Here is a 24,541-nt window from a genome sequence, read left to right on the forward strand (position 1 = left end):
ACATTTACTATTTGCCATAGCACTTACTGACTACCTGTTAGTAAGGGTGTTGCCATGTCACACTGATTTAATAACAAAGATCAAATTAATACACGATTAGAAAGATACTAACTAACTTTGTACAAAACTAACACAATAAAGAGGCATAACACATTCAAAAGTGTTATTTGGAGCAGCAACAAAGCCTCCTACGATTACCATTGGTATCTTCATGTTAGCGTCAGTTTGCTAAGTAGCTCACCAGAAGTGGTGCGAATAGGTGTAAAAATGAGAGGAAGTACAGTGTTAGCTACAGTATGCTTGCTGGATGGTTTAACAGCGCTTGGTAAAAGTGCCTTGTTAAGTGTAAAATGTCTGATCCCACTTGTCTAATGACATTTCTGAGCACGTCACAAGTCAAAATGGCGGTCAAGTCGGTGAAAAAAAGATCTCTGCTCATTGAAAAGCATTGGATTTGATCATTGGAATTTGATTTGTGAGTATTATTTTGATTTTAAAATGTGATGAAATGTTTGACTGTAATAACAATATGCCTGTAATCAAAATGGTCTGCTGCACTTTTATCAATTTTGGCAACTCCATAGTCCAAACATGTTTCCCTAAACTGTCCCCATATAGGAAGGGAGAAGAGTGTTGGGAGCACCCCAAATGGCACCTCAATATCAAATATCAAAGTGATTTACAGTGTTTGATTGGTAGAAGCCCACTTTCAAGTCCCTCAGGTCAAATTCAAAATGTGTTTACGAAAGTTGTCAAGTAAACACTTGTTTGCAGATAGCACACAGTTTATTATTGGTACTCAAGAGTTTTTATGACCATCTGTAAAAGGTTAAAGTTCATTCAGTTTAATCTGCTGGAGACAATCACAAATTTGTTCCATGTTTGAGATTCCATTTCACAATATCAGGAAACAAGAGCACTCAGCAGAGGGCAGAGTCAAACAAAAGCGGTAGTGGTAGATTCCTCCCACCTAGGTTTATTTTTCGCTATTCACAGCAGACCAAGTATCCCGCCGTCCTTATACTGAAGGCCTATGTAATTTTTTTTTTGCCAAAGAAAATGTTTTCTGCAATTCTGAATTGACTCCTGAATTAGCGCTGGTGAGTGACAGACTACACCACGTTCTGGCTTACAAAATCCAAATTCCAAATTTGGGTTATGTCACCTCGTACATCCCATTCCAAAATGAAACTTCACTGTGAACTGAGGAGCCACGGCACACTGAAAATGGCAAATTTGCTTTGATAGCCTCTGTGTTCTTCTAAAGTTAATTTTAAAAAAAATTATTTTTTTTTAAATTAGAAAATATTTTATTGTACAATAGTTCTTGAGTGTTCAGCAATGTTGCCTTAATTTACATTAAGGAATTAATTTGAACCTGTGGTTCATCAATTATAACAAATGGGTTTGATATAGAAAACTCCTAATACATCGAAGAGACTTGACAGAAGATGATTACAAATGCATGTTGCCCACTCATTGTCTGTCAAAAATTGTTAATCATTAGTGTAAATCATCGTAATGATTCAATCAGAGGCGTGTCCACCAATAGTATTGTATCATCAAATAAACATCTGCACATTTAATTTATTTTTGCGTTAGAAAGCTATGACAAATTGTTTTCATTTGGTTTCATATATTTCATAGCTCCATTTAAATGGCCAGTAGTTAAAAAGAAAAGTGGTTGAGTAAATAAGTGAACACTCATCATATACACATGAACATGCAAGGCACTAAATAAAGTACCTTACTAGAGCGATATAAAGGGCTTCTATTATTGCCATTTTAACAGATAATCCGGATAAAAGTGCACATTTTTCCCTAATATGATCCTGGGGATTACTGAAGAACAAAAGTGCTAAATATTTATTTTTATGCTCCTGGAATGAATCTCTTTCCAAGATTGTTTACTTCTTTTTTTTACTTGTCGAATTGAGTGGGATCGAGTGGGTCAGATGCTGCGCCATATCATGTATAAATTAAATGACAACTTATGGACTGAACTCAATTCTAGAATTAGAGATCAATTAGTGTCCATAAGATCAAGGAATTGGTGTCTATAGGGCTGACAAAATCACACTTTGGCCTCTGGGTGTAGTTCCCCAAGGTAACCACCAGATGCCGCCAAACCTAAGCAACCAGGGTCGCCTGCTTAGCAGGGACAGGTCATCCCTTATTAAGCCCCACGTTTTAACCGTATTGCCCCACATTTTGAAGTTTGATATATCCCCACGTTGTAATAATAAAGCCTTACGTTTAAAAATAAATAACGTTATCCTGAAGCCCCACGTATTAATATATAATAAATAAGTAAATGAAGGTATCCTGAATTAAATAATAATACACACAAAACACAATCTTCATTCGACAATTGTTAACCTGAATTATGGATCAATGCTTACAGCACATTGAAGCCACTGTGAAACTTTGCTGTCTTTTATTTCCTTTTATTTACATGCGATACTGTCTATTATCGCTGATAAGATAGCTGTAACTGCATTGAATGTCATGATTGCCTGTATGTAAAATGTTTTCTCTCAGCATTGTCATACAAGATGTGTAACAAATGAAAAGAATTAACCTGTTGAGATTCCCTGAGAGGTTTTGGGATTTGACATGTCATGTGTGTATACATGTTATTCATGCTTGCATAAGTTTGGTTAAGAATATTATCATTGATTTGATGTTTAATAGCTCCACGTTAAGAGCCAAGACCGTTAGAATTGTAACTGTGACTTTTTGGCCCCACATTGGGTTGTTGCCATGTCTATGGCAACTTAAGATGGCGTATTGCCCCACGTATAGCATATTGCCCCACTTAAGATGGCATATGGCCACGTAAGATGGCATATGGCACCTTAAGATGGCGTAGTGCCCCATGTAGAGGGAGCACATTGCCCCATGTAAGATGGATACATTGCCCTACGTGCATATGTACGCAGAAAGCTACGCAGAAAGCTGCTACGCAGAAAGCTCCACGTAAGTTGAAATGTATTTTTGTTTGAATAACAGGAACTGGCCAAGCTCTGTGGTGTGTGTAGCTTAGCAACCAGTTTCCTGTGTATGCTTGTGTGAAAAGAATGAGCTCCAATAATACGCGCTTGTTACTCAATTGTATGAGACTGTGAGACTATGTGGCGTCCTACTTCATCTCAGCGCATGGATTTATGAAGAGACTACAAGTGACGGGAACGACTGGCGGAAGACCACCGTTACCAAGGAGATGCTGTGACGCAACCAAGGTTATAAAAGATTGCCCCTGGCAACGATCGGGGCTCCGAGCTTTCAGCTCTTTGTCGTGAAGCGATCAACCCGTGAGGAGTGTGTTGTTAGAGAAAGTGTACAGCAGAGTGATAGGACTTAGGTTTTTACGGAGGACCTTTGGCTGTTAGCTGCGAACGGGACTTTTCTCTCCAAATTGGGTAATGTACAATGCTTTATTGAATAAGATGTTTAAGAGGAAGTTATGAACGGTTAATCGCGTGTAGGGACGGAGCCATTTTAACACACTTCCATATTTTCAATTTATTTTTAGCCAAAAACGTCTTATTTTAAAATTAGGTCTTGAGCTCTTTGAAGAAGTGATCAATCTTAGAAGGCTTTATTTAAAGGTTTAAATAATTATGTTTGATTTTCCTTTTTCTATTTTATTTTATATTTTATGAATTTTAATTTTAATTTTAATTGTAATTGTGATTTTTGAAATCTATAATTGCGCCCTGCGTTTGGCGAATGCGCATTGAAGAATTTGAAAATTGCTTTTATGTTCATATCATTATTTGAAAATAAAACTATTGAAAGACAATCCTTGATTTAATTATTTTATTTGTTTCCTTCGGTTTTTTACTTTATTAATTAATTAGATATATTAGGAGTCCTAATAAAGAATATTAAAAACCGATTGTGAATTTATTAGTTTATTTGTTTATTTGTTGATTTCATTTTTGTTTTATTATTTTGGGACGTTTTGAGAAAGTCCAGGTCATTTTATAAGACCTCGTTGTTTTTCCTTCGAGACGGGCAGTGGCCGCGGACGTTTGGAAAAGAGGTAAGTGCATTTTAATAATAAGTGATGAAGGTTTCCATTTTATATTAATAAAGTCGAATACTCCTGCTTGATGTGAAACAAGTCCGTATGATCCTAACAAGGATTATTAAATGACTAGGTCAATAACAAATGCAAACAACTAAGAGAAGTGGAGCTGCCAAGTAAGTGAGGTGTTCAGGCTATTATTCCTGGGTTTTGTGTGGTTGCTCATTCAGGATTAATAGGTGGATGAAGACGGGTTGACCTCATGATAAGAAGACAGTGAACAAACCTAGGTGAGTCTACTTCGATATATCGGCTTAACTAATTTCCGTCCCCTCACATTGACGCCTTAGAGCCGGTGAGGGAAAAGGGGAATTACTGACCCATTGATTGGAGAGTCGATCAGGACATTTTTCCCGATTTAGTCCTGCGGGTAAGCGGAAGTTGACATGTGGCGCCCATACGTGGGGCTCGATTGACTCATTATTGCAAAATCGGGGTCGGTCGAAGCCCAAAAGAGGAACCCGAGTAAGCGCGACTTTGAGCTGTGGGCACAGTGCTTGGAGTTGACGGCGAGCTCGCTGATAAATTGTCATGTCAGACGACCTTGAGCTAACACAAAGATAGTCTCTTTGATGAATAGTGTTTCATGGAAAAGAACTGCTTTAATTGTGGAAATCTAGTGTGATTTTTGAATTGAAGTTGATTGTACTATTTTGTGTTAAAGGAACGGTGACTGGCCCCCCAGGAGACTTGCACTCGAACGGAGGCTGAGTGTGAGGAAGCCATTCAAAAGTGAATGGGCTTTGACAGCGACCTGCTGCTTCGGTCGGCTGTGAGGGTACTGACAGTGTACCTGGTAGAGCGCGCTGCGCCGCGCATTCCTGAGGGAGGGGCTGAGTCAAGGGGTGGTACAAGCCCGCCCACAAAGAGGAGGAGGGCTTGAACAGTTAGAGTTAGTGGTGGAGAGCTGCTTGAAGAGAAGCAGTCTCCATTAATAGTGTGATGATAAACTATGGTTTACGGCATATAGGTCTTCCAAATTGGGTGCGGTGGCCTATTTTATTTTATTGTTATCACAGGTGTCCGTATTTAGCAAGATTACCATATTCTTTGCTTAGTTATTGCGGGGTGCCTGAAGAAATATATAGTCCCTTTTCGTTGATCGTAGACACGTTGACAGAGGTTGACGCTGTAGACCAAAACTTGATTTCCTTTCCCTTGCCTTTTCTCCTGGTGTTTTTGAGAAACTTTTAAAATTTCGGTTCCCGACAGGAGTGTCCATTGGCACAAGAAGAAAGTGTCGAGACCGTCGGGGAAAGGTAGGAGTTTCCACTAGACTAATGTTCTAGTGGAAGCAGCCTTTTTCGGTTTTGACAGGAGTGTCCATCGGCACAAGAAGAAAGTCGTCGAGAACCAAGGAGGAAAGGTAGGAGTTTCCACTAGACTAATGTTCTAGTGGAAGCAGCCTTTTTCGGTTTTGACAGGAGTGTCCATCGGCACAAGAAGAAAGTCGTCGAGAACCTAGGAGGAAAGGTAGGAGTTTCCACTGGACTAATGTTCTAGTGGAAGCAGCCTTTTTCGGTTTTGACAGGAGTGTCCATCGGCACAAGAAGAAAGTCGTCGAGACCGTCGGGGAAAGGTAGGAGTTTCCACTAGACTAATGTTCTAGTGGAAGCAGCCTTTTTCGGTTTTGACAGGAGTGTCCATCGGCACAAGAAGAAAGTCGTCGAGAACCAAGGAGGAAAGGTAGGAGTTTCCACTGGACTAATGTTCTAGTGGAAGCAGCCTTTTTCGGTTTTGACAGGAGTGTCCATCGGCACAAGAAGACAGTCACAGCCCGAAAAAGGGAAGCGGAGTGGATTACAACCGATTTGGAAGGACCATACACCCCACCGTTTGAGGGAGGACATCCGCCGACGAGTAAAGGTAGGAAACCCGAAAGCGGTAGTCCCGGAAAGTGGAGGCAACGTACACGGGTACGGAGCTGAGTAACCAGGAGCTATAGTACGTCCCTGTAACCCAAAGTACACGGGTAGGCTTCGGAAATAGATAGCTCAACTCCTACAATAAGCAAAGCGGGCTATAAAACACGCTAGTGAAGTAATGGAGAAATTGATTGGGAAAAATGGGAGGGAGAAATCTCCCAGCCCTACAGAGAGGGGAGCGGGATTCAGGCCTGAATTCCATCCTCTAGAACAAGTAAATATACCAGTAGTAATTATGCTACTGGGTGAAGGTGTAGATCGATGGCCACCAGGAGCCAGAAGGCACCTGGAAATAAACAACCCTTCGATCCGTCCGACAGACCTCGCAGTCGAGGTGGAAAAGGCGGTGAAGGGAACGGGAATGTTCGTGAGTGAATTTCCCGAAATAATGGGCATAGCGACAGTAGTAGTAAACCACCCCCAGGAGGGATGCACCTCTGGGACGGTGGGCCTTTGGGTCCACTGGTGGTCTATGTTGTTGGATGTGTATAATGTGATGGAAGTGGTTAGTACCGGAGTCCAGTGGGACCCGACACTAAAATCCCTTGCTGAGAAAATGCATGTCAAGGTGGAATTGGCAGATCCCAAGGGGATTGAAGCTTTAAGCCTCAACCTTTGGGAACAACCGGAGTTGAAAGAGCTCCAAATGGCGAGGAAGCGGTTTGCTGAAGCCGCTAGTGAAGAGGGCTTTTATGGTACGGGCTCATGTGTCCCCGTAGAGGAGGACGCGGGAGCCTCAGAGGATGAAAGCTCGGGCATAATTGTGAGAATGACTCCCCTGATAAGGACGGCGCCCCTGGAGGGGCTGCCGGAGGAAACCAAGAAGGTTTCAATCGGGAATGGAGTGACATTGTGTCATTATGTGGGAAGCCCTTGGCGAATACAGGGAGATGCTATAGTGATAATTACAGACAGGTCACTAAAACCACATGGTAAGGCGCTTAGGAATATTTTAAGGCAGGAAGCAGGACAAGAATATGAATCAGAACTTAAACAGGAATTACAGAAAAATTATCAGCGGCCAATAATAGCGGCAAAAACTAGTGGCGGGGACACTTCCTATGGCATGATAATTCACGTGCCAGGGACAGAGTGGAACCCCAAAAACGAGCAGTCACAATATGCGGATGAAATGGCAAAAGCATTGGAGAGAGGGGTTGACAAAGCGCTAAGTGAAGGAGCGGTGAGAATAGTGATAGATGTAAACTGGATTAAAACTGGGAAAATGCAGTGGCAACAGGCCGAGTCCATAGCTGTGGCGGCCTTCACCTTAAGAGCTAAAACTCCCGTGACAACACCATCGGGAGTAGAATTTGTGGTAGGAATATCAAAAAAGCAGAGAGAGGAGCGAGTTAAATCGGTGACAGATGAGATTTTAACCCGCAGTAGGCAGATAGATCGTGAACGACGCCAGCTCCAGCAAACAATAACCGGAGAACTCAGGGACTCACCCCAGTCACCATCCCCAGTTAAAACAACTCCCGTGCCTTCCCCGGTAAGTGGAGGGATGTCAGGAGCTGCCCGGGTGGTAGAGGATGAAGAACGTGCGGGACCAAGTAGACAGGCCCCGAAAGGGAAAAATAAAGCCCCGAGGGGAACGGTAACTTTTAGCCCCGTCACGTCTACCCCTGGAACAGCACGGGACCCCTTTCCGGGACGACCCCCCATGATGCCGGTGCCCCTGCCAGAAGATGGGAGTGAAGAGGAGGACGGCGGAGAGCAAGCTCCTGTCCCAACCGCGATTGGCGCTAACCCCGCTGATGAAGACCGGGACTCAACCTCGTCAGAAGACGATGACCCGGCCAACCCCGGCCGGAGTCCAAAAATAGTAACAAGACCGGTGAATAGAAGAAAGAAGAACCCTCAACCCACGTTTGATGTGTACCGGTCCTCAGAAAGAATAGCTAGGGATATTAGTTGGGGATGTATTGAGACTAAGGATGGGCGAAAAGCTTACATACCCGAGGCAGGGCAAGTAAATCGCCCTTATCCACCTGCCTGGCTCAATAAGCTAGATAGTAAAATGGCTTTAACAGTGCGAATAACCTATCGCGAGGCTGTTAACATTTTACAGGCTCCGCCATATACCACATTACTTGCTCACCAAGACCTGACTAAGAATTTCAGGGATGGTTACATGGCGGTGGCACATGATTTTATGTTGAGGCGGCTCAAAAAAGCAATAAATGATAAAGCAAAATGCGAGTTGAGAGCCGACGATGATTTGAATTCAGATTCAGATAATGATGGAGCCGCGGTTACGTTAACTGTACCAGCGGCCCCAAGAGCCTTTTTGAACCAGCAGTCCCAATACATGACACAGCTGGGATCAACTACAATAGTACCAAACCCAATAAATCAGCCACACGACATAGAAGGTGATGTACAGCAGTTTAAGACCTTAAAAGAGTTGGTTCGCCAAAAAAGTAGGCTAGAAACAGCTAAAGAGTACTTAGTTGAGACATGGCCCATGATCAGGGATGCCCCAGGAGGAGATGGCGCGAAGAAGCTATGGCTCCAGTACATCATCGCCAGCCCCGTCGGACCAAACGAAACACCACAGCAGGTCTACGAAAGGTGGGTGGATGGCGAAGATGAAGATGAAGATGCCCATATTAACAGGGCTAGGGAGCAACTAAAAAGGGACGTTTCACTGCTAAATGTGTGGCACAAAATTAAAGAGGCTATATCGCCAAATAGGTATATTAAGGTGCTGCGGATGATTGTTAAGGATAAAGGGAACGAAGCTGTCTTTGTGAAAATGGCTCCGAATAGTACAACGTTGAAAATTGAAGCCTCCGTTAAGAAGTGGGATCGCTTGAACAAACATAATGCTGAGAAGAGGAGAACCGGACCAATCGCTAGTCGTACTAGAGGGAACGAACAGCAAGTCCAGCAGGGAGCTCAGCGACCAGTCCAGACTGTCCCCTATGTGAGGCCTCAGCAACAGAGAACGAGTGGAAATCAGAGACCGGCCACTCAGCCAGGACAGCAGGCGAGGCCCCAACCAAGACAACAGCCAACAGCGCGAAGACTAGGTCCAGCGTACATGCCCAAAGAAGAATTTGACAAACTAAGCCCAGAAGAAAGGAAGGCCTTCCTCGAGGCGCGCAAGGCTGCGGCCTCCGGGGGGCCTGAAAAGTAATGGAGACAAAGGCACGGGTCACCCTGGAAGGAGTCTACAGAGTAGGGGATAACCTTTATGCTAAGGTGGAGGGAATACCCTATTTAGTAGACACAGGGGCTGAGGTGTCCATGACCCGTAGAGCCTTAAAACAAATCGGACACCTACAAGTAATGGTAGCTGATGGCTCGATTGCCAGAATGCCGGTAGGAATTTGGAAGGGAATTGTGTGGGTAGTAGGACCTCACAATTTGTTGACGTTAAAAGATGCAGAAGAAATGAAAAAGTTTAAAAATAAAAAGCAGGTTGCGAAAAAGAGATGGGAAAAACTAAAACCGAAATTAGTGAGAGTAGGCCCAACAAAAATCATGCCTAATCAAGAATGGTATAAGTCAGTAGATGTACCAGCCGTAAAAGCTCAACAGATTCAAGACAGTGTATTGACACTGGAAGGGAAAAAGAAATTAGGTGAAATTATAGACAAAGCCGCTGTCGCACATTTTAAAAATGATTGCGGTGATTTAGGAGCAAAATATATGCATACTATAAGTGGGGGGGTACATCCGCCCGTAAGGCAATATCCCCTCAACCCCGGAGCAGTTGCCGAAATGGAGGTAATTGTAAAAGAATTATTAACACTTGGTATTATTCGTGAAGAACTAAACCCGATTACCAATAGCCCAATTCAAGCTGTTAAGAAGCCTGAAGCGGTAGGAGGGGGTTGGAGGCCAGTCATTAACTTTAAGGCTTTGAACCGCCGTACGGTGGCCAACCGAGCGAGCCTCATAAACCCCCAGGCGTCATTAAAAACACTAAGAGTAAAAAAGTATAAATCATGTATTGACCTTGCAAATGGATTCTTTTCCCTGAGAATTGCCAAAGCATCACAAGGGAAAACAGCGTTTACGCATAAAGGAAAAGCATACGTTTGGCAGCGTTTGCCGCAGGGATATAAAAATTCCCCGAACGTATTTCAATCAGCTGTCTTGCATATTTTGGAAGGTCTCCCAGTCACAGTATACATTGATGATGTGTTTATTGCTAGTGACACGGAGGAGGAACATTTGGAAACTTTGCAGGCCGTAATCGAGCGAGTGACGGCGGCAGGATTGAAGCTAAATCTTAAAAAATGTCAGCTTGCCAGGTTTCAGGTGGATTACTTGGGATTCCAAGTGTTTGAAGACTTGGGGCTGTCGCAAGCATATCGAGGAAAAATAGAACAAATTTTGCCGCCAACGTCCGAGAACGAACTGCAGAAAATATTAGGATTGTGTAATTATGTCCGAGATCATGTTCCATTTTACCAGAAATTTGCGAGACCCCTTTATGCCCGATTGCGCAAAAATCCTAATGAAAAGAAAACAAAAGATTGGCCTTGGTCGGCTAAAGACCAGGAAAATTTAGAGGGGCTCAAAAACGCAGTGAAAAATGCTATACGCCTTGAGCCGAGAAGTTTGGAAGTTAGGTTAGTAGCCGAAATTCAATGTGATGAGGATAATGCAATGGTAAGCGTTAGTAATGAAGGTGCTGGCTTGGTAACATTGTGGACTTACACTATAAATAATGTTGAGAAAAAGTTTCCCCAGGAGGAGAGAGAATTAGCGGTTTTGGCTAAATATTGGGGAACATTAAAAGACTTAGCCCAGGGACAGGGCATAAAAGTTGTTACGCAGAGTCAAGTACATCGCTACCTGCGTAAAGACACATTAGAAAGTACTAAAGCGACTAATGTGAGATGGGGAAGGTGGGAAGATATCCTGCTAGACCCCGATTTAGAGATAGGACCAGCAAAATCCATATCTAAAAAACAGGCGAAAACTGTAAATAGTGAGGAGAAGCCATATGAATGGGTTTTATACACAGACGGTTCTAAAAAGGGTGAAGACCAGAATGCCCACTGGGGCTTCATCCTGAAACACAATAGTAAAGAGGTATGCCGCCGGAAAGGTCAGACTCCTGGCAGTGCCCAAGCAGGAGAGGCTACAGCGGTGTTAGAAGGATTGTTAGAGGCCATAAGATTACACGTGAGTCGAGTAAGACTTATAACCGATAGTCACTATTGTGCTCAGGCGCTCAAAGAGGACTTATCCATTTGGGAAGAAAATGGGTTTGAAGGAGCGAGGAGTAGAGAAATTGCTCATGCTGAGTTGTGGAAGAAAATAGCCGAGTTAAGGTTGAATATGACTATCGATGTTGTTCACCAGAGAGCCCACGTCAAGGAGGGGGCTCACTGGAGAGGTAATGATGAAATAGATAAATACGTCCAAGAGAGAAGAGTGGTAATTGTAGGAGCAGAAAAATGGGGCAATACTCCCAAAGGAGGAAAATTGGTCCCGAATGAGTTTGTGTGTGAGGTGACTAAGGCCGTACATGAAGCGCTAGGCCATGGAGGTGCCTTGCCCACAAAAAGAGAGTTGGAGAAACTGGAACTTTGGATCCCGGAAAAGAAAATTCGTTCAGTTATACGAAATTGCGAGTTGTGTAATAAATATAATGCAGGACGCCGAGGACAGCGAGTGGACGGATTAACGATTAAGAGCACTGTTCCGTGGGCATCAGTTTGCATGGACGTAGCAGGCCCCATGGGAGTAAGCGGCACTAAAGGTGAGAAATATCTTATTGTGCTTGTAGATTCGATGTCAGGATATTTTGGCTTGAAAGCTGTACGAAATGCGAATGCTAATAGTGTGCTGAAAACGCTAGAAGAAGGTTGTATGTGGTTAGGCATACCGAGAGAATTAAGAACTGACAATGGAACTCATTTCAAAAACGCTACAATAGACAGGTGGTGTCAGAAGTGTGGAATAATAAGAACTTATTCGCCGCCCTACACCCCTCAAGCTAACGGCGTGGCTGAAAGGACCATTGGTCTAGTTAAAAGTTGGCTTGGGAAAAATGCTAATGGAAAAGAATGGAGTGAGAGATTGGTGGAGTTGGTCAAGGATTTGAATGGGAGGTGTCGAGCAGATAGACCTTCCCCCTCAGAGGAATTGAACCAGCGCCCCTTTGTCGCACCTGAGGTAGGACGGATGCAAAGCACACAACACCCTCAAAAGGGAAAGTGCCCATTTCAGGTAGGACAGAGAGTGTGGATAAAAGCTCATGGTCCTTTTGATAGTCAGGCAGTGAAAGCGAAATATGACCAGTTTGACATCGTGGAAGAAGTTTTGGACAGAAATACAGTGCGATTGAGAAAGAAGGGAGTCCAAGGGGTAGAGCAGCTAAAACCGATACCAGTTAATTCAGCCTGAAGTTAAGGAGTAAGACAAATAATTAAAAAAATGGAACCAGTCCCTCCGGACTTTGTCAAGCTTGTCATGATGAAAGGAGCTGTCATCGTGCGGAGGACGGAGAAGGTGATAATGGTCGGTAAGGCATTTAATCTTTGGATGAATGCAGTGAGAGGATATGTTAATAATAGAGTGGAAGATTTTAGTTGGCAACCGGCTGTCTCGACCTGCGTAATTTGCGATGGAAACGAGGAGTCGAGGGAGCAGTGGAATATAGCAAATAAGTATTGGGTAGATGGCTTTAAGCCGGACTTGAGTGAAGTAGGCCCGGCTAAGGTGCTTGAAATACAGGTGTGTGGATACTGTAGAATAAAAAGCCTACCTAGGATAAAAGCGTATGCTCAGTGGGACTTAGCCCCGCAAGAGAATACAGAGGCACAGCACTGTGAATGTTTGTGGGACGGGGAGAGCATACTGTATTGCCTACATTGTAGGATGAGAATGGGAAAAGGTTCACTAGTGAGAGCAGGAGAGGCCGAGGGATGGCAGTTAACTGGAGCAGAAACTTCGATAAAGTCGCTAAGTTCCGATTTGCTGACCTATTGGCCGATGGAAGTGAACGAGAGGACTCGCGACCCGAGGTTCCAGGCACTGCTTTACAACAACTGGCCACCGCATGGAGGTAAGTATGGCTTGGCTCCATTAATTGTTGGCTCGGAAGCGGTGCCAACTTTAGTTCACGTTGAACCTGTGTTAAGTGGGGGGGAACCAAGAACCCCCTGGCCCACGCTAATCAATGTTGCTTTGGCCCGAGGGGACATTCCAATGGAAACGTTGCCTGATGTCCCGCAGGAAAAAGCAGTGAATATTAGCGCTGTGGATGGTAGTCATGTAGTAAAGGAGACTACATTGAATAGAATGGAATATAAAGCTAAAACAGTAGTAGTAAAAATGAGTCCAGCGATGCCGCGACGATGGGTTTTGGGGGACCCGATATATTGGTTGAAGATAAAAGTAATGATGGCTATGAAACCCTATGAGGGAATATACTCGTTAGGGATGGCAGTGTCGATGAGTACAGAGGAGGAAGCCAAACGGCTGCACCCCAACTGTACTTTTAATGGAGAATACTTTGGTACTAGGCCGACAAGAGGGCATAGTAGTGAGAGGGTAGATGAAGAAGTAAAGCCTAAGGGTAATGAGAAGTTGTTGGCATTGGCTCAAGTGGCCACAAGAGAGCTGGAATATCTTTATGTGAGTTCATTAGAAGAGGATGAACACAAGGCACCCAGGTCGAAGGGAGACTTTGACCTCAGGGGTCGTTCGAAGAAGTATAAGGGGAAAGGATGTCCCTATCCGGGTTGTACCGGAGAAGGAAACGTGTTAGGCTACCACAAAAAGCATTGGTCTTTGCGTGGATGCCCTAAATTTTGTGAGAAAAATCCATGGCGGTATAATAATGCACCTAAATGGAAAAAATTGGCAGAAATGTGTATAAAAGCCCCCCATTCCGTTTTTCCTCAACAGGAGCAACCGGGAAAGGGAGTTGTACCGGAAACTCCAGCCGCAGGGTCGGGAACGGAGTGGAGGGAAAAGCCAGAGATAAGTGAGAGCCCCTCCTCTAACGAGGAGGAGCCAGAGGGCAAAGGGTACGAAGGCGAAGCAAGCGAAGATAGCGAGGTTGATGAGGTAGAGGAGCACAAGGTCCTTAAGGGGGTCCTGTCACGCTTTTGGAACAGGCACCAGGACCCACAGCCCTCTTCATCCGCTGAGAAGTAGCAACAAGAAGAAGATGGAAGGTGAGATTGCTGAGCTAAAGACTAGAGTAACCAGATTAGAGACACATAGACAATTATTAGAAAATTTTTTAGGAGCATTTGTACCGGCTTTGAACAATTTTTTAGTAGATATTGGGCAATTTAGGCCACATTGGGTGTTTTTAATTAAGGATTCTCGGGACAGGAATGCTGAGCAGGAAGGGTTGAGAGATAAAATTACGCTATTGGAAAGGCGAATTAGGGAATTAGAGGCCAAAGTAGAGGAGCTTGACCAGACCCCCGCAAACCTTGAGCAGCAGGAATTACCAGGACCCTCAACAGCTTTGTTGTTTGATTATCAAGAGTTTCGTCGTGATCAAATGCGAGACAGATTGGCTGAATTGAGGGCCAAACATGATGGAAGTAAGTAAAAAAGATTAGGAGGTGCGGGGGAAATTGGATATAATATAATAGATGTAGAAATCCCCTTTTGAATTGAAGTAAAATGTATTTGGCTCAGTGGACGGTGGAATCGATTTGATAGAAATCAGATGATTGTGCCCCACGTTGTAAATAATTGTGTAACGAAGCGTTGTAAGAATTGCTTTGCCCCACAGAGGCCAACCCCCAGAAAAAAGGGAGGAGCCAGGGTGAGTTTGAAATTTAGTAGTCTACAGAAGGTGGATTGTTAGTAGAGAGTATGAAACGTAGCTACTCAGAAGCGATGGAGGAGGATCAAGACATTGGTGACAGCGGTGGCAAATCAGTAATACCCGGACGACTTTGTTCAGCCAGGAACAGGGTAAGGTTTGAGAACCAAAGATGGAGTCCTCCAGGTTATGATACCCCGTTGTATGAAATACCTAGACCTGCGACTTTAAACTTGCCTCACCCTTTGACTCTAGAGGTAAGAGGAGAGCCGCATGTTTACGCCAATATAGGAACAATTACCCGCCAGCCAGAGCGTGGTGGCAACGGTAGGGACAGGGTTGAGAACCCCTATGAGATTCCTACATATGGAGGTAGCCCCACGTTGTTTGAGGACCCATTGGACACCGTTCATGAACAACCTGAAGCGGACAGAGTTTACATGAACGTTCCTGTCATCCGTCGAAGACGACGCTGGGTGTACGGTAGGGTTTGGCTGGCCACCATACTTTGCTTGATAGTAATAACCTTGATTTATTGTTTGTTGGGACTGCGAGCGCAGAGAAGGCGAAGGTTCAGCTTCGACAGCGTAGCTCCAATTAGTCCCATTGGCTTGGTTGAGATACGGTATGGCAGCACTAAAATAGCCAACCAAACGTGCTGGAAAGTGGAGGTAATGCATGTCAGTGAAGAATGGAAGAGAAGTAAAGGACCGCAGAGGGAAGCCTGCGGTGCCGGAGCGGACAATCCCTGTGAGGGGCAATGGAAGGAAGAGAGAACCGCCCTCGTGAATTCCTTCCTTCGCGACAAAGTTCATCAACCGGATTTTTATAATATAGCGGTGGAGGTTTTGAAAGAAAGCACCACGTACCCTGTAAAATCAAAGAGTAAGTGTAAAGTTCGAGTAGTTTACCGGATTAGTAGCACAGCAAAGGACTCCATGGCTAATGTTACTTTGTTATGCTTGGAAAAGTTAGAGCAACGAAGTGTTAGAAATAATTGGGTCCAGATTGAGGAAGGAGATCCTTCTTGGTACGTTAATGAATATTGTGCAAGGTTGCCAGATGCGACAGGAGGATACTGGTTGGAGACAGACCCTGACGACCCGGATTTCGGAATTCCAGCGGCCCCACGAAATGACACTTGTACCGAACTTCGGCCGGCATGGGAACCATGCTGGAGCTGTTTAACCTTTCGATGCAAGGGACCAGGGACCAACGGGACCATTGAGGGACCAAGGGTCAACGGGACCAGTGATTACTTACCAGGTGCTCCTGCTCCAGCATCGGGTAAGTACCCTTTAGTTTTTCATCAACGAAGGCTTAAAAAATTTAGAAAGCCGAGGGCGATTGAAGTTTTTGCCCCACGTTTTAAACGTACGATTTTCGCCTCACCGAAATTTCTTGGAATGCAGGGGTTCAAAAAGCCCCCACCAAGGAAAGTTAAAAAGAAACGGCCGAGGTACAGAGTTAGGTTAAATAAGACCCGGTCACATAATAGATTACGTAGGACGGTATACGCCGCGACTATTTTTGGAAGGAATACGTTTAGGAGGACCCCACCAATTACACCTCCAATAAAAGTAATAAATAAAATAAATAAAGTTAGTAAAGTAATAAAGAAACGGCCGGGATGCAGGGTTAGGTTAAGTAAAGCCCAGTTGTATTATAATGATAGCCATTGTGACTGGAATATGATGAGGTATTGTCCCGTGCCCTACCACATGTTTTGCTTTGCGGATAGCGGCAGTAGTCTTACCCTCCCCGAAGGAGGGTTAGGAGGTGGCGCGAGTACCTTGCTTACTCACCTTTTTGCAATGAGTGTTAAAAACGCACTATGTGACAGGAAGATAGAAGTGAAGCACGAAGAGTGGTTGAATAACTCTTTTCCATGGATATGGAAAAGGGGTACGTATGTGTTGGAATCAACCTTTAATAAGACTGTGAAAATAACTGTACTAAATATAAGACGAGTACAAATGTGGGCTCAACGCATTCCTACGCCGGATGATTTACGTAATGTTCCGCAGGGTGATTTTGATAAAATTGACCAATGTGTAGCATTAAAAATGTATGACAGATTGCATGGGCAGGATTGGGTAAGTGGTATTTCACCGCGATGTCCCTTGGTAGAAGAGGGTACGCCACCTTTTACTCGTTGGAATTATAACTGTGCAGGGTTAAAAACAAACTTAACGATTAAAGGGGTGCTACAAGCATGGAAAGAAATACATACGAGAGACGAGAGTAAGACGTGGTGGGGACTCAATAAAGATGAAATGGAAAAAGATGTATTACCTTGCTTAGGAAAGTCAGAAAATTATTGGGTTAAATATCAATATATGGCGACAGTGTATTCTAAAGAGAATGACATTTGGCCTGACAGTGAAAGACCAGCCTTATACGCTAGTCCACGGCCGTGGGAGATGGTGTGTAAGGGTGGAAATTCCGGGAAGGATTTTAAAAATTGTACGATTGTGTTAGCACGTAAACCTTGTTATAAAGTTTCCCGGTTTAAGAATTTTTGTACCCCACGTTACCACGATGAAGATTATGCCAATATCGAGGGAGCGGTATGGATTAAGGATAGTAGTAATAGATGGATTCGTAGCCAAGCGGTAGGAAGAGATTACTGCGCGCGATGGGACAATGATAAGGAATTGTCTAAAATGGTAGGACTTAAAATTATCCCCAAGCCTCCTGACTCCATTATGCAAATTTTAGAAGGTCATGCATTTAGAAAGTCCCTTTGTGCAGGAGACATAGTTACGGGATTTGATTGGTTGGGATTCAATAAAATTTTTGGCCCAGGCACATGCCACGAACCTGCTGAAAAATGGCTGCATTGTGGACACAGTGACGAATACAATCATAAGGGGGAACATGTATGTACTTGGTATGAGAGAATTGGATTGGCAATAAAGGGTGTAGTTAAAACTGTGGCCACAACAGCCGTTGAAGTTGTGGAAGATGTGGCAGAGACGGCTTTTCAGGGTATAAAAACCGGGCTGTCAAATTTAGCACAAGATGTGGGACTTTGGTTCCTGCTAGGTTTAGGAATTGTTTTAGCGGCAGTGATAGCTTTTGTATTTGTTAAAAGAGGATCTTTGTCGCTATGTCCTCGTCGAGAACACAAAGAGAAAGCCTCACCTAATATGGTAAAAGCTCGGCTATTGGCCAATGAGCTACAGGAAAATTGGAGAGGGGCGACGAAGAGGAGGTTATTGAGCATTGAGGAAGGGCTGCAAAAAAGGGCGGGATCGACCAGACTATAACTGCAACGCCCCAGCCCTGTCTTCCTCAATCCTCACTGACACTTTTTGGCGGAACAGTAAAACTACACATGACCATGGCATGCGGTGCGGTTAATGGTACTAAAGGGAGACCAGGCGCCCTTCAAAATGTAAGTAATGAAGCTGAATATTGGATGATTTTTATAATATGGCTTCTTTATTGCTGTACTGGACAATGGGACATTTGGCAGTTAACTCGACCCTTTATTTTGGTGATAGCTGTTACCAAGGTACTGGTGTTACGCTTTGTGTTTTGTACATACACACTGGGATTGGGATGCTTCATTGTGTACATGCATGGCCGATTTAGGATAAATTATAAAACTCCAAGAGGGGTAGCTGAAACTTTCCTCTTGGTGTGCTGGGTTTGTTTAGATGTAACCTCTATCATGATTTTTGAAGTTTTATATGGAGCAGTTATATTAGAAGGCATATTTGCCATGGCATTGGCTTTGTATATCATGAATATGGTGATTCGCCTTCAACGAAATCCTGTGGCTACGGGCAGCAGGGTTTGGATGTGGCGAACAGCTAAACTAACTTTGTGGGGTATAGTTTGGGGAATAATTTCAATTCTCCTTTGGCTGCGCCTGGTCGACCAATTGGTTTTAGTAGTTTGGTTCTTTACATATGCAGCTTTTTTTACTCTCCCGCCAAAAGGTTCCGCTACTCGGAGAGCGACCACACCCTCGCTCTCTCGGCGTAGTGGCATTCCGCATTCTCTCGACAGAGCGGGTGCGGATGATCAGTTAGATCAAGAACAGAATGTATATACTGGAAGCCGCAATTTAGCCGGCTCTCCTCAGGTTTAAGAATTGTCGGATTGTGTTTGTGTGTTTACCAGGATTACCTTGATGTGCCACGGTGTGCCTTTTGTGGAATCGATCTCCTCCTCTTCTCAGCTTGGGTAGTGGGAGACGATTACTACGGGCACTGCTGTTATCGTTTGCCTCCGAGGGATGTGAGTAACGACATGTGGCTCATACCCGACGGGCTTTATATGACTTATGTTAAGGGCATCGCGGGAGGTGTGCATGATCTTTTTGATTCCGCCTGGAGTAAAATGTGGACGTGGCCTGGCTTTGCTGACCTCGCGGGCTCAAGTAAGTTGGAAGGTTTGGTTCAAAGTCCGATAAAAGACACACGTTATCATTTTAACAGTAAATGGGTGCTCATCGGGAGGACTGTCCCTTTGATGCGCATGGTATGGCGTTTGTTTGACGGTACTCGACGCTTAACTTTTAATACCCCGGCTGGCTTTTGTGTAGCCGCCACTCCTAAGAGGAAGGCCAGACCTATCGAACAAGCCAGGGCCAGTGCTGGGGAGGAGCGACCCTGCGCGCCTGAAACGGCCCCCTCGCCCCCCCTGGACCGGGTTGAAGAGCCTGGGGAACCCAGAGCCGCCCGACAGGAGGCTCCAGTTGGTAAGGTCATGCCACTGTTGAGACCAGTCTCCCCCGCGGTTTCATCATCTGTTGATGGCCCGGCGGATGTGCTGAGCGGGGATGAGGACTCGTTGGCTGCGTTGTCGCCCTCCCTGATGGTAGGTGATTTTGGCCTGTGGTCTCCGTTTCCTGATCCTTCATCCGTCTCCTTGCCTTCTGTCTCCCCGGCGTCTCCTATGAGAGATGTAGGGGGGGTGGAGGACGAGTGGATGATGGGGTTGGATGGGGAGCTTGAGCAAGTCGCTCCGCTCATGCAGCTGATTTGCATGGGGGACACTGATGATCTCTAGGAGGGGGTGTCGAATTGAGTGGGATCGAGTGGGTCAGATGCTGCGCCATATCATGTATAAATTAAATGACAACTTATGGACTGAACTCAATTCTAGAATTAGAGATCAATTAGTGTCCATAAGATCAAGGAATTGGTGTCTATAGGGCTGACAAAATCACACTTTGGCCTCTGGGTGTAGTTCCCCAAGGTAACCACCAGATGCCGCCAAACCTAAGCAACCAGGGTCGCCTGCTTAGCAGGGACAGGTCATCCCTTATTAAGCCCCACGTTTTAACCGTATTGCCCCACATTTTGAAGTTTGATATATCCCCACGTTGTAATAATAAAGCCTTACGTTTAAAAATAAATAACGTTATCCTGAAGCCCCACGTATTAATATATAATAAATAAGTAAATGAAGGTATCCTGAATTAAATAATAATACACACAAAACACAATCTTCATTCGACAATTGTTAACCTGAATTATGGATCAATGCTTACAGCACATTGAAGCCACTGTGAAACTTTGCTGTCTTTTATTTCCTTTTATTTACATGCGATACTGTCTATTATCGCTGATAAGATAGCTGTAACTGCATTGAATGTCATGATTGCCTGTATGTAAAATGTTTTCTCTCAGCATTGTCATACAAGATGTGTAACAAATGAAAAGAATTAACCTGTTGAGATTCCCTGAGAGGTTTTGGGATTTGACATGTCATGTGTGTATACATGTTATTCATGCTTGCATAAGTTTGGTTAAGAATATTATCATTGATTTGATGTTTAATAGCTCCACGTTAAGAGCCAAGACCGTTAGAATTGTAACTGTGACTTTTTGGCCCCACATTGGGTTGTTGCCATGTCTATGGCAACTTAAGATGGCGTATTGCCCCACGTATAGCATATTGCCCCACTTAAGATGGCATATGGCCACGTAAGATGGCATATGGCACCTTAAGATGGCGTAGTGCCCCATGTAGAGGGAGCACATTGCCCCATGTAAGATGGATACATTGCCCTACGTGCATATGTACGCAGAAAGCTACGCAGAAAGCTGCTACGCAGAAAGCTCCACGTAAGTTGAAATGTATTTTTGTTTGAATAACAGGAACTGGCCAAGCTCTGTGGTGTGTGTAGCTTAGCAACCAGTTTCCTGTGTATGCTTGTGTGAAAAGAATGAGCTCCAATAATACGCGCTTGTTACTCAATTGTATGAGACTGTGAGACTATGTGGCGTCCTACTTCATCTCAGCGCATGGATTTATGAAGAGACTACAAGTGACGGGAACGACTGGCGGAAGACCACCGTTACCAAGGAGATGCTGTGACGCAACCAAGGTTATAAAAGATTGCCCCTGGCAACGATCGGGGCTCCGAGCTTTCAGCTCTTTGTCGTGAAGCGATCAACCCGTGAGGAGTGTGTTGTTAGAGAAAGTGTACAGCAGAGTGATAGGACTTAGGTTTTTACGGAGGACCTTTGGCTGTTAGCTGCGAACGGGACTTTTCTCTCCAAATTGGGTAATGTACAATGCTTTATTGAATAAGATGTTTAAGAGGAAGTTATGAACGGTTAATCGCGTGTAGGGACGGAGCCATTTTAACACACTTCCATATTTTCAATTTATTTTTAGCCAAAAACGTCTTATTTTAAAATTAGGTCTTGAGCTCTTTGAAGAAGTGATCAATCTTAGAAGGCTTTATTTAAAGGTTTAAATAATTATGTTTGATTTTCCTTTTTCTATTTTATTTTATATTTTATGAATTTTAATTTTAATTTTAATTGTAATTGTGATTTTTGAAATCTATAATTGCGCCCTGCGTTTGGCGAATGCGCATTGAAGAATTTGAAAATTGCTTTTATGTTCATATCATTATTTGAAAATAAAACTATTGAAAGACAATCCTTGATTTAATTATTTTATTTGTTTCCTTCGGTTTTTTACTTTATTAATTAATTAGATATATTAGGAGTCCTAATAAAGAATATTAAAAACCGATTGTGAATTTATTAGTTTATTTGTTTATTTGTTGATTTCATTTTTGTTTTATTATTTTGGGACGTTTTGAGAAAGTCCAGGTCATTTTATAAGACCTCGTTGTTTTTCCTTCGAGACGGGCAGTGGCCGCGGACGTTTGGAAAAGAGGTAAGTGCATTTTAATAATAAGTGATGAAGGTTTCCATTTTATATTAATAAAGTCGAATACTCCTGCTTGATGTGAAACAAGTCCGTATGATCCTAACAAGGATTATTAAATGACTAGGTCAATAACAAATGCAAACAACTAAGAGAAGTGGAGCTGCCAAGTAAGTGAGGTGTTCAGGCTATTATTCCTGGGTTTTGTGTGGTTGCTCATTCAGGATTAATAGGTGGATGAAGACGGGTTGACCTCATGATAAGAAGACAGTGAACAAACCTAGGTGAGTCTACTTCGATATATCGGCTTAACTAATTTCCGTCCCCTCACATTGACGCCTTAGAGCCGGTGAGGGAAAAGGGGAATTACTGACCCATTGATTGGAGAGTCGATCAGGACATTTTTCCCGATTTAGTCCTGCGGGTAAGCGGAAGTTGACGCTGATCTGCCATTTATAATCTCTGAAATGGACGCCAAAATTCACGTTAAGTGGGCTCCTATATTATACAGAGAGAGAGAGAGAGAGAGAGAGAGAGAGAGAGAGAGAGAGAGAGAGAGAGAGAGAGAGAGAGAGAGAGAGAGAGAGAGAGAGAGAGAGACCAAAACAATACACCCCCCATTTGCTAAATCAACATCACAAATTGCTGCACTTTCTTTTTTTAGACACACAGTAATGCAGCATGTCAAAGCTGGTGATGTGACATTTTTGTCCTCGGAAAATAATCCACATTTGAGGCATTTTATATTAATTATATCTTAACAGACTGTATGTCAAAAGCAAAGTAATTTTAGACTCAAAGTGTGTCAATGTGACTTCATCAAAAGTATCAGTTTGTAAACTACTGTAAGTAAAAAGGTGCAGTAGCTATTTATTTTATTGTCCTTTTAATGGTCTGAATTCAGCAAGATGAAGCATGGCGGTTTACATCAGTGGTTTCCAATGTTTTTTTGTTTTTTTTTTGTTTTGTTTTTTAATGGCTGGATGATGGATATATCCATCCATTTTCTGAGCCGCTTTTCCTCAGAAGGAGTTTGGAGAATGGTGCTGGTGTACATTCCCAATCAATATGTACAATCTCTTTGCCCCAGCTGATGCTTAAACGACAAAAGATATTAAGACAAGGAACTGGTTTAAATTGCAAATAAAGTAATATTTTTTATAAAAAGAAACCCTTTCAGTGTTGTATAAAAAAGTTTTTTTCTTTTTTTCTTTTTTTTTTTTCTGGCAGCCCCTGAGAATGCTATTTGATAGTGGCCGCCTTTGAGATCACTCAATGACTTCAGGAAATTCAAAAGGCCACACATTTTCAACTTTTTTTTTTTTTTTTTTTTAAATGATCACTGAGCATCTTGGGCTTTTCATCACCCTGCGGATTAATTAGCAGCTCATCGAACCACTTTGCATTTCGCCCACTGGCAGTGTAAAGAACCACCCACCACCATAATTTCACTGATGTGTCATACAGTATGTGATTGGATTCTTTACATAACCCAATCAAATCATTTTTGCTCACTTTACACACCAGCATTTTACAGGTGGACAAAAGCAAAGTGGCAATGGGTTTAAATTATGATGTCACTTGGTGCAATGTGAAGCACCAATGACACACCAACTACATACAAGTCATGCAGCGCAAAAATCATTAAAGGGGCACGAATCAGGATTCAGAGTTTTTGCACATTTGCGACCCCTCTGGCGAAACGTGGAATGGACCCCATCGACGCGCACACGGCCAGGAGCATGCGAGACTTTTCGGCACAAGCAAACCTCCAAGTTAATTTAACAAACGTAAACACAGAGCACAACACCTTTTTCATAGGCTTAATAATGTCTACAGAGGTAAGAAACGTATTAATCTTCAAGTTACTTTGTATGTGAAAGTCATTTTGAGTGACAAAAGTTTACGTAATTACAACCTTCTAAACGTAAATAGTGCGTCCCGTGAATCCAATGACATTGAGGATAGCAGTGCGTTGCTAATATGCCCAAGTGCGGAGACATTAGTAAGCGACCGTGTGGTAGTTTTATTCTGCACTGCTAATCATAAATAGACCCTATCGTATTTTCGTTACAAAGTCTTACCTTTTTAGCAAAAAGTCAGCAAGCTGTGGGTCCCGTTTCATCCCCAGGATAGCTCTTAGCTCTCTCCACCTGACAAACGCTGCTCCTATATTTATCCGCGTCCTCCCGTGACGCTGGTCTGAAAGATTTTTACTTCTCTTTGTCTTCCGCGGAGTCTCCATAAGGGATTGAGACGTATCGGGTGCAGGTCTCTTTAAATGCAGTTTGAATTAGCTGTCCTGTCCGTGAAGTTGCGTTAGCAATCGCGAGAGCTAACAGGGACAATAGCGTGCACACGCATGACATCATACTCAGAGCCACAGATAAAGTTTCCGGCCAGAACGCTCCAACATTTTTTCCTTTTACGGAAAAATAGGGGCAACAGTCATTGTGCCTCAGTAGCGCCTCCTGTCCATAATATAATTCTTAAAACATGTTCGCGTGAAAAATGTGGTTATTTTAACACTAAAATTTGAGTCTTATCTTGCATTATGCACCTTTAAGGTTTATTTATTTATTTATTTATACATAATTTTGATATTTTTAATTTGTC

At 43.4% G+C, this 24,541-nt stretch overlaps 1 protein-coding gene across 1 annotated transcript in view; it reads right to left on the reverse strand.

The window, feature by feature from the left end:
• mlip (muscular LMNA-interacting protein) overlaps window positions 1–24,252 on the reverse strand; it is a 34,915-nt gene extending 10,663 nt beyond the window's left edge. Inside the window, exon 1 of the mRNA XM_077495406.1 lies at window positions 24,010–24,252. The gene's annotated coding sequence lies outside the window, so the exon portion shown is untranslated. The remainder of the gene's footprint in view (window positions 1–24,009) is intronic.
• Window positions 24,253–24,541: the final 289 nt, after the last annotated feature.

Source organism: Festucalex cinctus, chromosome 14, assembly GCF_051991245.1.
Source record: "Festucalex cinctus isolate MCC-2025b chromosome 14, RoL_Fcin_1.0, whole genome shotgun sequence".
In the NCBI taxonomy this organism is placed as follows: domain Eukaryota; kingdom Metazoa; phylum Chordata; class Actinopteri; order Syngnathiformes; family Syngnathidae; genus Festucalex; species Festucalex cinctus.